Source organism: Diadema antillarum, unplaced genomic scaffold (genome assembly GCF_040938485.1).
Source record: "Diadema antillarum isolate AM-2024a unplaced genomic scaffold, OU_Dant_1.0 seq00000136_RagTag, whole genome shotgun sequence".
Lineage (NCBI taxonomy): Eukaryota > Metazoa > Echinodermata > Echinoidea > Diadematoida > Diadematidae > Diadema > Diadema antillarum.
Window position 1 is genome coordinate 661,800 of NW_027271213.1, and position 15,608 is coordinate 677,407.

Below are 15,608 nucleotides of genomic sequence, written 5' to 3' on the forward strand. Positions count from 1 at the left end.
CCTCTTGTTTTTAAGCAGAGGAGTGGGAGTGGAGGGGGATTGAGAAAAGGGGGAATAATACTTACCTGCACTGTAGTCAAGTAAATACACCGGATGACCTGTCAGGAATTTGTATGACTGGCTGACTGTCTGGGCACCACTGTAGACTTTATAACCAGCTTCTTCCATTCCTTCTAATTTTGAGTTCAGGGCTTTTTGCTATATGTTCTGTTCCAGGCAAGGTCAGTCCACCCTTAGATGTTGTCTTCCCATCGTTTCCTTTGTCTGCCTCTTCGCCTCCCTCCTTAACCCGTTGAGGACAGACTGATTTTGCTGTAACATGCATTTCCCATAGTCACCTGCCCGAGTATTCTCGGGACTCATCTTCAACGGGTTGATACTGATCCGTGTAAGATAGTCTTGACCAGTCCAGATGATAATGTGATGTGCCCATATGTCTTCTGCCTGTGTCTTTTCACTGAAGCCGGGATGCCTTTGTATAACCCAATGGCATTTCCAATTCTGGTTTTGACTGCAACATTGGTTACGTGATTCCTATACGAGATACCGACAAGTTTTTCGGAAATATTTGATATACATCTCACATCAAGATAAACCCATAAGTAACACGGCAAAACGGTATATCCATGCTGGGTTGGTACGACTGTAGTGTGGAAGAAGAGAGAGTTTGAAATGGAAAGAGAGGCAAGTAGGAATAATTCGGTGTTTGCTGTATGTTTTGAACAAATTATTGCTTAAATTTGTTTTCAATCATCATAAACCCATGGAATTAGAAAAAAACAAAGTAAAACAAAACAATGATAGTATTCTTGATAGAATAAGAGATGTGCCGTAGAGGTGTGTGCCCCCAATTTGATATTTCCATCAGGTATACCTTACTCACACTGCCCATCACTTCCTGTATGCAACATGCAACGATGCTATGCAATACCTTGGGGTGCATATCTTGCACCGGGCGTGTCACGCCTCAATTAATAGCAGGTGGTAGATTCCGCATACAGGTGGGGCCCCTCTTTGAATCAAATAAAGGGGCTCAGAGATGACAAAAATGGAGGATGAGGGTCGATGTAGTCTTGTATAAAAAGGATTTAGTCTTTGATATCGTATGAAAAGCGCTCTGTGATTTGTTTTCTTGTGTTTGATGCTATGAGCTGACAGTTTCACTTTCTAATGCAAGACATTCTAAATCAATCTGCTTCTCTACTCATGTTGTTACATTTTTAATGATCTTTATATATTGTATATTACTGAATCCAGATCAAGACAAAACATTGTCTGAAAAGGTAGAATCTTTGCTGATGAATAGATGGTCACTTAAACTAATTTTGATGTTCTTTCTTTCATTTCCGAGGTATGAATATTTTGGTATACATGTCCATGAAAGATGCCAAATTACTCTGGGCATGTTAACATATTTTGAATCAGTTGAAATCATGGATGGATTTAGAATGTTTGAATGAATAGAAAATTATCACATTTCTTTAACTTTTCAATCATACTGCTACCAAACTTCATAGCAAGTGGAATGACCTGGCGGTTGCCATAATATTGCATTTTTCCTATTCCATCATCACTGGAAGTAATCAAGCTGATGGGAAATGTACTGTTCATTCTTAGGAGTATCTTTCTGTGGCTCAATCTAATGCCTAAAATTGTATAAATGCAGTGTTTAGTTGCAGAGGATCGATAGAAAGTCACTCAGATATGTTCATGAGAACAAGGCCCACGTGTTGAATCACACTCTTAAGTCACTGACCATAAAAGCTGCATACATTAACGAACTTAGGAGACAGAAGCAAGAAATGAAGTACAAATGAATCTGACCCATGTGCTTCAATGGGACTTAATAAAGAAAGTGCCCTCAAACCTGAATGTGCTGCTGGGGAGGGCTAATTACTGAATAAGCTGTTATTTTCACGAGGGTTTAATCTGCACGAATTTCGCGAATCACTGACTGCGAATTTAACAGCATGTAAAAATGCCACCATACACTAGGCCAATAGTGCACTTGCGATAAGCCTTGATGTTAAATTGCGAAAACAACATCTCGCAAAAATGTCCGTGACCTCCCCATTCTCGAAAATATCTGTACGCAAAAATAATGGCTTGTACAGTACCTCATTTGAAGCTTTTGATATGGTAGTTTCAGAACATTTTAAGCATTTCATATGGGTTTGTTTTTGTGTTTTTATTTTAGAGACGAATGATGCACATTTTGAATATGAAAGTCATAACACCCAGATACTTCACTTTTATTTCCTGATGGAAATATCGAGAGGTACATTGTAAATGTATCAAATGGAGATTATAATCCCCTCATTGCTGATTACCGGGTGTTGCAGCCCCAAACTTAGCCAAGATTTACGATTTGCAAACTTCCTCCCAAATGTCACGAGAGTAGTAGCTCTTGCATTTCCGTATAGGTAAAGGATGAGGGTTGATGGGATATTACCGATGTTTATATTCTACTCGGAGAAGCCTATGGGGGGAATTCTGTCAGTGTTGGGGCCCCAAAGTCTCAGCCAGGGGGGTAATCCAAGCACCTTCTCCATCTCAACAGCCCCCCTTCTCCCCCCCCCCCCCATCCCTCTGTCATCTCATCTCTTTCCTTGTGTCTATTTGTCAGGCTATCAGGGCTTACTCTGTTTTTCTTTTTCTGTGTCCCGTGTACATTCAGTCTCTCTCTTTTTCTTTTCTATCTCTGCATCCTTCCTTCTTATTCTCTCGTTCGATGTTTGGCTCTCACTCCTCTTGACTCTGTTTGGCTGACGACGCGCAGGTAGAGTGTCGCCCCGGCGACGGTGATTCACCGCCGCTCACCTTTTGGGGTTGGCCGTGTTGCAGGTGATTTGCATCAGATGCGGCGGTGGCGTGGTCGGCTCTCAGTGGGGCGAGTTTAGGGGTGAACCGTGGGGCGAATTTCGGGTGGACATCTGAGGCTCTTTTGAAAACTCCCTGCCATGCTTGCACAATCTAAAACGAAGGGCTTTTACTTGCAATCTTATTTTTCCTGAATCCTTCACAAACTGAAACTGCCTCATCTGGGATGTTGATATTGATTCACATTAGAAGGTTATCACAGTTTCTAATGAGATTGCATACTTACCAACTATTGTAAAATGATTGTACTTTAGAATTTCTAATGGACCACTTAAACTCCTATTTCTTGCCAGAGTTTCAAAACTGTATGTCTCACCTTTTTCTTTTGAGATAAAGACTGACATTTGGAGAAAAGTTTAAATTAACATATTTTCTTCTTAATTGAGAATTCGATATGACATATACACAGTTAATAATCTTCTGCCTATGATTCGCAATATGAACATATTCCATAAAAATTTTTAGCTCAGAATAAAAACAAGACATTAACTGCATATACTGTGAAACACAATATTTTCGCAGCATGACATTTTTGGGAATTGGAGCCAGCGGCCTTTTTCGCTGCATGAAATTTTCACGATTTGCCTCTAACATTCAGTGCATATAGTGTAGCCAAGAACTTTTGTGTGCATTTTAATTTCGCAAATCGTGGCTCTCGCGAAATTTACGAAATTAAGATGCATGCGAATATCCCTCATTTTACAGTAATTTGATTGCATTATACGAATATATAGAAATTGATGAATTGTAGTCATTCACCAATATCAATGTGTGATTGCTATTAAAGTAACGTAAAATGAGCATGTTTTCAGGAAATGTAGCTTGAAGGTGAGCTTTATGATGGGTGCGGTTGTGACCCCCATGAACTCCACTTCATCCCAGCAGCAGATCTGTTTGATCCATTTCAGGAAACTATTAACGGTGAACAATGCCCTGACCCCTTGTTGAACTCTGAGATGGCTTATAGATACGTTGAAATTTTATAAAAGCCGACTGCATTAACTGCTTTGCTGGATTCATGACAAATTTTCCAAGACACATTGTAAGAAAAATTAAATTTTAGCTAATTGGAGAAACCTGGAGATGATGTAGAGGTCATTGTTAGCATAGTTCATACTTTGCCAGACAGGCCAGTAATGCATTCTTCTTTAGCCCTGGTGAGCTGTAGGGATCATTTATCATCCGGTGTGGATCATGTATCATCCAGCGTGCATTGTGCCTTAATTTTTCACATTTTCTGCTTCTTCTTGAAAAGCCCATGATGGATTTTTACCTACGTAGCATCCCTAGGGGGATAAGATTTTTTTTTTTTTTAAATGAACACCATGCCCCCAAATCAAGGAATTGTATTAATCTTCTTCTCCAGAATCAGAAGTGATAGAGCTACATGTATAGTGTAAGTTTGTGGTATCAGTAAGTGCAATGGTGACTGTAGTTTCAAGTTTGTGTATAGCGGACCCTGGGGTGGGCGTGGGGGATGGGGGGGGGGTGGCTTTAAATTGGGGCCCACTGTTCAAATTTTCATCTTCTTGAAAAAGCATGGTCATATTTTCACCAAACTTGGCAGATATCATGCAAGAGTGATTAAATGAGGAACTTAACAATTAGCTTCTCAAGTTATATAAAAAGTATAACTTAAATCAAGTTTCACTATTAGATGCTCAGGGATTAATTACGTTGTCATCTTTTATACAGGGCTCATCATTAGCAGTGGCCCGGTAACCCGGGGCCACTAAAGATTCATGTCTGGCCACCAAATTTTCAAAAAGGCTATCTCTTGGTGGCCTAATGGGGGCAAATAAAATTTTTTTGTATTTGCTTTTATTTCGGGCGACCAAAATTTCAAAATCAAAAATTTTAGTGGCCCAAGTGGGCCACCAGAGAAAAAAACGTAGTGTTGAGCCCACTGAACTCCATATTGGAAGTGACGTTACGCGCAGTGCTCGAAGCCACCGGAAGTGCTTTAGTTGGCGCTGCCATTTTAGGACTCCACCTTTAGGCCCCGCCCACTTTACTAAACGCTATTGCTTTGCAGATGGTACGCAGAAGAAGCGCGTTCCTCAGTGGAAAGTCACTTTGGTGTAAATTATGGGGCGCCAAGTATCGCATGGGCTATTTCATGACAAAATGGCTCTTTAGTTGACAAAATGAACATGTACTAACAAAACAACTGTTTTTTGACAAAATGAACATTTCTTCAACGAAATGACTGATTTCAAAATGCAATTTTGTGGACAAAATTACACATTTTGTAACGAAATAGCCATGTGATTCTTGGCACCTTATTGGTGCCCCATAGCAAAGTCCCAAAATGGCCGCCACCGGCCAGCACTTCCGGTGGCTTCTAGCTTTTACCCACAGTGCAACACGAGCGTAGTGGCTTTTCAGTGTGTAGTGCGCGCTAAGTGCGCACAGCGCCCCTTCCACAATAGAGTTCAGTGGTTGAGCCCTGTCTTATACTCTCCATGACATCTTCTAAGGTTTATGTTAAAGTAATGATGGTGCAGACTTTTTATGACATTCAATTTCACACCATGCCTGCAAGTAAACATGTATTTCTGGTCCTTTTGCGTTTTTCTTCCTAGCATCCAGCGTGCGTGGAGAAACTACAAGCGCAGGAAAGTTCGTCTCTCTCCGGACAACGAACCAGACTCGGGAGATGAAGACGACGATGACGATTTAGAGGAGCATGATGATCGGGACAATGACCACGGTGCCGATAAAGAGGACGACTGTGACAGTAGGAGAGACGCCAACGACGGGGACGATGTAGACCGCGACGTGAACGGTAACCATCAGCTTCCAAACAGTGACAATCTGAACATTTCACAATCGAACCAAGCGAGGGAGCCAGAGGGGACCGGAGACACAACGGAGGGACAGCAACAAGACTCCTCTTCCCAGTGTAAGTTCATTCCGATGTAATGCTGCAACCCAGTTGCATTACCCCAGCAGGGTAGAGATGTTAGACTGTTGTTTTCTGTCAAGCATTGACCACAGCACCAAGAGAAGTGGTTGATTTTTTACAGTCGTCGCCTTTTTTTTATGCCTCCGCTACAAAGTGTCTTATGAGGCATTATGTTTTCGGCTTGTCTGTCTCTCTGTTTTTCCGTAATCAATTTTGTGGACAAATGGATCAAAGGTCAGATGAAATTGCTGGAATCACTATTTTTCCATGTTGTGAAATCGGCTCAAAGTATGATGAAAATTTGGATATTGTGACCAGATTATAATTATTTACCAGTCATGTGAAACTATTGTCTTACAGTGGCAAGATGTACTGCAGACCTTTTGGGAGAACAATGCCATATGGTGCAGGAATACCAATCGCCATAGCGATATTTCTCGTTTTCTTGATATACAGTGTATTATCAAGAAAAGTCAGTGAATGTATTGGGTGAATGATCCTCGCTGAGTGTCTCATAGCAATGTGGTGCCCCCACCAATATCGGGAATGTTCGAGTAAGACTCGAACTATGCATGCCATTGAGCGGCATGCAAGTCTTCGAAATGGATTTCTAACAAGAAATCGATTGTTGAACCGAGCTGATGTCAATGCCATTTCATGCACAGGAAGCGTACAGACTAGACAGATAAATGTCAGAAAATGGCCTCAAAAAAAGGCCTCAAAAAAGGCCTCAAAAAAAGGAAAATTATATCTCATGAAAGTCTGCCGTCATACTGTTTTGTGAGACTATCTCCAATATTCGAGCAATTTTGAGGGGAGCTTATTTATCACATGAGAAAGTGAGACAGCATTTCAAGGAAATGAAATGATAATTTATGCATATTGCAAGTAATTTTTAGCAATTTAGTTGTGTGGGGTTTTTTTTTTCTTCCCCTTGGTACGAGAACAAGGGTTGCCTTGCATGCACTTTACTCCACACAGCCTCGTTTGCCTGTAGACCCTGTGGCCTGAATTGAACATTTCGTCGAAGAAATGACTGATTTCGTAACGAAATAGGCCATGCAACACTTGGCACCCCATACAAAACTACAGTCTTTGTCCATGGTTTAAACCATGGACAAGATTGTACCACCTTCGTGAATTCGGGCCAATGTTGTGGTCACATGATTGCTTCTAGTCAGCTGTGCTCAGGGCTGCATTTTGTGCTCCAAGCTACATGTATGCAAGTTTAACCCCCTTTTCATGGGGACCTGGTGTCCCACACGTTCATTCTAGGGGGAATGGTCACATTTTGGAGGCAATGGCTTAATCTAAAATGTAGGGGTTCCTCTCATAAGTAGACTGGACAGCCGTTTTCAGATGAGACAAATTCATTTGAAACTGCCACTCTGTATAGTTGCATTCACGTGTGTCCCCTTCTGCAGCGACGTTCTTTAGACAAAATTGTAATTGAAATTGACCCATATTTGCCAGCCATGGAACTAATTAAAAAGCATGTGTTTACTCCAATTTTCAAAATTTTTCAGGGAGAGACTTATGTTTTGTTTGTTGTTGTTGTTTTTTTTCTGGGCTCTCATCACTACTAATGGAATTTTCACCTCATAACTGCTGGAGGTGTGTAGCTTCTCCGTGCTCAAGGCCCAGTGTTGTGCCCACGATCCCCGCCGCACTTTGGCGTAATAAAAAGGGAGTGATATTTGACTCAATTTGTCACACTGTCGAATTTAATTTAGGCTACATTAAAGCCTAGTTGAGAGGGAGGGAGGAAACATGTTTATCACCCGGGCTGCACGCTTGCAGTGGTGTGATCCCACGCAGGAAAAGAAGCAGTGCATTATCACGCCGCTTTGCACGCACTTCGAATACTGCCACCATCTACAACCAAAGCAACATCAGCCAGAGATTAGTGACCAGCGCATTGATTGTTCTCATTGCTGAGATTATGGGATGCAGCATACTGATTTATCATAAACAGGGGATTTTTTTTATATACTCTCTGTGTTTACCGAAAGTGAAATTCATGAGGTTTATCACCTGAAAGTCAGCTGAGTTGGAAAAAGTGAAGTTGGAAAGAGTTGAAAAAAAAAGAAGAAAGTTGTGATGAAGTCGAAGTCTCCCACATATGCAAAGAAGATCCTCCACGCAGGGGGGAAACTGCTCTTGTCCCAAGTGTCTCACAGAAGGAACTTATGTAGCCCCCCCCCCCCCCCAAAAAAAAAAAAAAAAAAATGCTAAGAACTGCTTATAAATCCAACAGTGGTGAGCTAGTGAAATAAACCGGAGTCAAAAGGGGCTTGAGCTTCCGATCAGAGCAGAATCTTTGTCAGAGGCTCAGGTCCCCGTTGACTCCACAAAAGGAACTTCTTGGTGACGAAAAGTGAAGATAATCAGGAGTCAAGTTGTTTAAGGACCATATCCTTGAATGTACTGTGAAATATGCTGCACTTTTAAGTCAAAGTCATCCATTTTTTAAGAATGCCCCCTAAAAAATACAAGGAAAAGTAACCAAAGTAATATGTGGGCATGGTTATGACAACTTGTATGTCACTGAAGGAATAATCAGTGACATTTTTCTCTTCTTTAGTACCTCACTTTGGGAACTGATTGATTGTATGTACAGGCTTAAAGACAAAACATGCAAACTGTGACTAACTTGAGGGAATGAATGAATGAATGCTTAGAATCAGGTTTACATTCATGACAGAATAAATCTTATGCTGCCTGATAGAGAGCTCAAAATGAAGAACTAACCAGCAAAATTTTCCCCTCCTGTAGTACCTCACAATGGGAACTAATGATTGTACAAAAGTTTCAAGACAAAACATGCAAACTCTGACTATTACTTGATGGAATGAATGAATGCCTTAGAAGGTTGACAGTCATGACAGAATAAATCTTGTGCTGTGTAATAGAGGGCTCAAAATAAGGAAATCTTCCTTTATTAGAATGGCAGAAAATGTTGAGATTTATACCAAAAAAAAAATTTAACTGCCAACAGCCCTTCTGCAACACATATGGTGACGAGGTTGGCACGGTAAAGCCAAAAATGTTGCGTCGTGTGAATTTAATGAGTTTGATTTGATACACAGCTTTTATGCTGCCACAAATGAGGAGATGGATATATTGTTTTTGATTTCAATGAAACGGAATCGCGAGAGACAACTGTTTGTGATACTGATGAGATACACATCAGATTTCATCAGGCTCGGCCAATTTGAATCGGCAGCATCATGTTGGGCTTCAGCTTGCTTCCAAATTAAAAAACCCCAAGAGGTTCAGCAGGGAAGAATGCTTTTGTTGGTGTTGTTTTTTTTTTCTCTCTCCCCGAAAGTTATAAGTTTTATTTAAAGGTCCTTTTTACCTTGGGAGCACTAGCAATTTAAAAAATGTTCAAGATATCACTTTTGATGCATATGTGTAGGTCAGTTGTATCACAAAACACCCTGCCATATAAAATTTTTGCAATAAAGCCTAAAATATAAGGAGATATCACTATTTTTCTCATTAAAAACTGTAGATGGTTTAGTCTTGAACATTTTTATCATAACTATTGTTCACATTTTGTATATTTGACAATACTTGACATGGATTAAAATGGTTGAGATTTTTACATTGGTTGTTTCTATCCCTAACTCACATTTTAGAGCTATTTTGAAGTGCTAAATGCTAGATTTTTGTTCCATCTGCAAATGGTAAATTATGCCTTTAAAAGCCAAGCCTGGCAAGCATAATTTTCCTGCACAGAGTCTGATTACTCCGAGTGTACATGCATGTAAGCAATCATGTCCTGAATGCATCAACATTGTCGAGTCCCATCCCCCTCCCCCCCCCCCCCCATTAAAAAAGTCTTCCTTCTTCTGTAAGTGCAATAAGGAAGCTGATGATTGATTTTATCCTAATTGGAAGATGCTGCGAAAGAATGTTGTTCACTGATCAGGATTGAGAGATATGACTGTGCGCTGTTAGCATTCTTTTCTTTTATTTCACTTATACCTGCCCCCATTTCTTGACTTCTCCATGAAATCATTGCCGTAAGGAACCAAACGGTGTTTTTTGCATTCTTATGTGGGTGTGAAAATCTCGTAGGAAAATTGCTAAGTTGTACTCCCTACAGTTAATAGCATTGTAATATGTCAACTTTTGTTGTCGTGTGGTAGGTACATGTAGCTCTACTGTACCCTTTCCGATCCCTCTCACTTACTCCCTTTTTTCCCCGCTCCATTTTCTCCCTAAATGCCTATTTTCGCTGTCATCAGTGAAAAACAATTGACTGGCAGTGGCGGATCCAGGCGGGGGTGCACCGGGTGCACGCCCTCCCCTTTATTTGTTGTGAAAACAAAAGAAATAAAAAGAAAAAACTTGGGGGTGGGGTGCTTGCGCCCCCCACTTTAATTTTGTAAAGGCGCCCCCTCTTTACAGACTTCCTGGATCTGCCCCTGACTGGTAATTGTTTTGCTCCTCGGTCTATGTATTTCTTGATCATGTGTTGTTGACAAATGTTTGTGTGATGGAGGGGTTTTTGCTTTTTCTCTCTCTTTTTTTTTTTCTCTTTCTTCTCCATCTTCATCTCTGAATGATTTCAATACATTTATTCCCAATGTGTGCATCTGAGATGTTTCAGATTGTTTTTGTTATCAGTTTTTAACCCATTGAGGATGAGTCGCGAGTATACTCGGGCAGGTGTCTATGGGAAATGTGTGTTGTAGCAAAATCAGACCGTCCTCAATGGGTTAAACAGCTATAATGCAGTGAGCAAAAATATACATAATATCCACCCAGTCCTTTGCTGGAGCTTAAAGACAGTATCTGTTATTCATTTTCCGTTTTCCTTTCAAATACCTGGAAGTTTAGTTTTGCTAGGTGTGTGTTAAGAATCAACAGGGGGGGGGGGGATACGTTTAGAGCTAAAAAAAATATATATATATATAGTATTGTACCTGCTTTCATGTTAAAGAGTGCAAAAAGTAGAAAAATAGTAGATATTCGTGGAATGCGGGTGATACGATGTAATACAACCTTTTTTGAAATCTATTCAGTTATTCAAGAGGCCTGGTCTACAAGATATTTGTTAGCATTTTACCTCCAAGATGCCTAAAAAATGTGAATTATGATTATGCGTCCTGTTCTCTCTTCAATCTTTGATCTGCTTGCTTGCACATATGACTGCATGCTTGCTTTGGCATTGGTAATAACACAAAAAAAAACCAACAATGCAAAACAATATTTGTAGTGGGTCAGGGGGCTCTTCTTGACTGTGACATAAAGATGTGACAAGACAAACAATTCATACAAAGAAAATATGTGGCCGAGCAGTGTATGCAATTACAGACTCGAGGCATTGATTTCCGAGGGCGCTCCTCTTTTTTTTTTTTCAAGTTTGTCAATGAGCGTTTGCCCCCCTGAGGGCGAAAAGAAGAGAGGGAAATACTTGTGCTGGATTCAATTTTTGAGGGGGCTGCCAAACGACCATGGGGCAGAGGAGACTTTGTGGCAGAAATTGAAATTGATTTCTGTCACTGTTAATCAGATTTCTCCCGTCTGCCACCCCATTTTTGTCTGAAGAGGAGCAGGAATAAGTTGTGGTGTTGAGACAAGAATACACGGTGTCGCCATATTATTTGTGACAAGAGGTGTCGGTAGTTCATCTCTTCAGAATGCAATTTACTCATCCTCTTCTTTTGCACCCTGTAAAAAAACAAAACAAAAACAAAACTGGTTTCTTGTCTTCCTATTCTGGTTGGAGGGCAAAATTTAGGGCAGCACTTCAAAAATCTCAGTTCTAGTATTTCAAAGCATGTCTGTGCTCTTGTTGCTGTGTGTAACATCTTGAATCAAATACGATTTTCTACTTTAAAGACTTGGATCTTAGCCTGTGACCGCTTTTTTCCGGATGACCTATCAGTCTTTGGCCTAGACCTGTTGAAAGTGTATTCTGTAATTTGATGTTTTCTTTCCCTAACAATTAAATACTTTGATATCAATCATAACCAGACAAAATCATACAGTTGTTATTTTGCTGAAAAGTATTCTTTTTTATGCACAATGTAGAATTAGTGAGTTTAGATATTGTTTTGCTTTGATCGATCAAGGAATAAGAATTATCAGAACCATAATGCAATATCTTGAATTGACAAAAGAGTTTATAGGAGTAAGTTTGCATACTTTGTAGAGAACTTTATACTGGTTTGGCATTGCAATGGAGTCATTTGTTCTGATCTAAAGAAGAGATATTGAGTAATGTATATCCTTGTCTTATGTAAGATACTTTAAAACCGTAAATTTTCATGTGCATGACACTTTTGTGAATTTTGCAAGGAGGCATGGTCTGCAAAAGTAAAATGCATGCAAAAGTTTTTGTCTACACAATCCAGTACATGTTAGTAAATTCATTATTTTTTAATGGTCCACACTGCGAAAGTTTCATGTCACGAAAAAAAGGCCGTCAGCATCAATTCACAAAAGTTGTATGCTGCGAATGTTTCTGGTTTTACAGAAGCTAGTACAAATAGGAATATACGTGTACATATATTTTTTTTCACATTTTTCTAATGGGTACATGTACCATAATGATAATTTTTGTACAATATTTCTAATTTTATTTCCACTTGCCAGCTGGTGACAGCCAATCAGAGGCCATCATCATGTCGTCGCTAGGGGGATCCAAGCGGGGGATCTCCATGCTCCACGATCTCGGCAGCAGCGTGGAGCTCGACGACAAGGCATGCTACGAGACGTCGCCGGAGACGCCAGACAAATGCCGGCGCATCAACCGCCTGAGTCTGGCCGAGGAGCTGGCAGCCATGGAGGAGAGGATCATGGGAGATCCCATCGACTTTGACGCACAGAATTACGAGAGCGACTATTACGCCAGCTCCAGCTGCGTCACGTCTCCCGAGGGGGAGGGCACCGAGGAGGGCCAGCATGTCGGGAAGCGGCCGGAGGTTTCGCTGTCCAGGAACCACGGCGGCAAGCAGACGCCGAGTCCGGATGAAATAAGGACTACAGAGGGCTCTCCTCACATTGAATCGTTTGACCAGAACAAGAACGCCAACGACTTCAACGCGAATGCTTCCCAATGCCTCATGGAGGAGACTGAACTCACGGAGGCCCTGGCCAAACTGAAGCTCCGGTCCAAGCTGGGACCGCGTACATGGACAACGAAACCTTGTCGAGTAGCCTTCACCTCGGCGAGGACTTGAGCACGAGCCAGGAAGGGGTAGTGACCTGCGACGACCCCTGTCCCGTGCCCCACTCCACTACTTCCTTGGTGCGGCACAGTGCAAAGTCGGTGACTCACAGTCAGATTCCGCAGCACTACCCACCAGCCACCAGCACCGCCTCCACGTGTAACCGCGGCACCAACACGCAGACTCTCGTCACAAGCACGCAGTCCGTGACCTCGTCCCCCTGTGCGCGTGCCACGATCCCCTCCCAGGGGAAGAAGCTGATTAGGGAGGGTGGGGTGCTGTCGCGAACGAGCAGTGGGGGAAGTGGAGGGACCGTTGGCGGGGAGCCGTCCCTGCCCGTGTTAGATTGGGACTCGCTGGAAAAACACCTTGCAAAAATGGAGAAGGAAGAGGAGCAGCAACAAAGTGCCAAGCAGGTCAGAATGAGTGTGCTTGATTCTCTTCTGGGGTAACAAAATTTGGGGAAGTTGAACCCACTGATGGGTGTTGTGGGGTACACTTCCTGCAAATTTTGAACCCCTTCTGCATTGTAGGTAGGATTACTTATACCTTGTGCTGATGCAAACATTGGCAGAAGTCGACTATGTTGTTACAGTTGCCCCATGTGGAAAGTGTGTCACACCATACAGTGTGCACACAGAGAGGTGTATGATCTCATTCTTACATTGTGCAGATCTAGTGCCCTTTGTTTGTTTAAGTAGTTAGAATTTACCAGTCTTATAAGTCAGGATTGTAAATTCTTAGTGGTGCAGACGAGTTGATTCTACAAGAAAAGTCATCCTGTAGCATGTACTGCAATGTCAACTGCATCTGAACTGGCAGGGATAATGAAGCTGTGCCCAGCAATTCAGCAAGTGTAAGTCAAGGTACGTAAGACTGTATATTGGGCCTGTTTCATAGCCAGCATTGTGCTGAAGTATCCCAGTGCTCTTTGACTACACTTTAGGGAAATTAATCTCTCCGTAACGCATGCAAGTCGGATGGAATTAGCCCTCTGGTGACCTGTGCTTCTTAATTTCATTACTGTAGCACACAAGAGTCTTGCTTTTGGATATGATCCTATTAGGGGAGTTATGAGTGTGATATTACAGTGTATGTGAACAGGTGAACTGCAGGTAGGTATACACTTGTAGATTCATGCGTGATATGTCTCAGATGTTCCAAAAATCCAACATAATGTGGTTTGTTACCCTTTACCTAATAAGAGCCAACTGTGCGATGTGGATAAAATGCTGTATCTTGTAGTGGGAGGGTTAGCTGTGGTGTATTGCATTGAGGCTTTATAGATTTTATGCCAGAGGAGACCATTATAACGTGCCTGCAGCTGTGAGATATTGTCATAGACCAAGTGACAGTTGCATAGTGCAGAATCAGTGCAAACAAATTGATTGGTTACTTGGTACATGGCCAATTGCATGTCAAAGAGAAAAACAAATTACTGTATGTCATGTTCAATTAATGCATTCATGGAACAATACAGGGGCAATGCAAGTCCCTGAGTTTGTTTTTTCGTGTTATTTTTTTTTTTACTGTGCACAGTTGGACTTGAATATTATTGTGCACATTAGAGAGTACAACAAAAGGGACAAGAACAATGTATGGCTTCAAGTTTGGGTTTTTCATTGTGACATCATGCTAATTTTGATAGACTTTCCCCCATTTCTTGCTAAAAGATATATGGGCAGGATGTAAGATCTTTCCCCTTTTCTCTCTCGCTCCACTAGATAAGTGTTAGATATTCTACCCGACTGTTAAGAAGTTTTAGAGAACCAATTTGTTTCTGTAACTATAATGTACGAGGGTCTGCATAAAAAGAATTTGAGTTTAGTATAAATAGTCATGGTCAAAGTAAGAATTCTTGCTGAGTAACAGCCAGTCAGTTTTCATCTGTCCAGTTTTAGCTTCTCAGTAATCCAAAGTACGTCATTGTTACAGATCATCCTCTGTCTCATATAACCTCTGGCTTTGTTTGGGTTTTGTTTTGTTTTGTTTTTCTTTTTTTTTGTAATACGGTATAAACAAACTTGACACGGAAATGATTCAGAAGTAGGTTACAGTTGGTGGCAGAAAGTCACTTCCTTCTTCTGTTTCCTTCTAAGAAATACATTGGGTAGTTGTGAAAGTAAGGACGTACTCTCAAGCAGTCATGTGGCTACTGCAATAACAAAATGTACTTTCATGCTGTACAATGTGCATGAGAGCAGCTTCCTCGGAGTGTTCGGGGTATGTGTCTGTATCAGAGTCCAAGTGCGAGGCAGATCGAAAGCGGCGCGAGAGGAAATCATCATAATTGAGCAATTCGCTGAGGAAGGAAGTGGCGTTCTGCCGTGGTAACACTGTCAGGTGTAACAACATTCACGCCAGGAGCTCGGAGGCTATAGCTTGCTGTAATTTTTATGGTTTCCCTTGCCATAATTTGGGCTAGTTTTGTGGAGCGCTGGTGCGATCGGCATCTACACATACACGCCTTGATTGCCTACGGGGGGTTTTCCCCTCCTGTTGCACTTCTGTGGCATTTGTCTTCCCAGTGTGTTGGAACTTTATACCAGCCAACAGCCATGGCAAGTAAAGAGGTCTGTCACAACAGTTTTGCTTATTCACTTCCGCGTGTCTCAGAACTGACCAAAACTGAA

At 41.5% G+C, this 15,608-nt stretch overlaps 1 pseudogene; it reads left to right on the top strand.

The window, feature by feature from the left end:
- LOC139727610 (uncharacterized) overlaps positions 1-15,608 on the top strand; it is a 176,089-nt pseudogene that overhangs the window by 149,159 nt on the left and 11,322 nt on the right.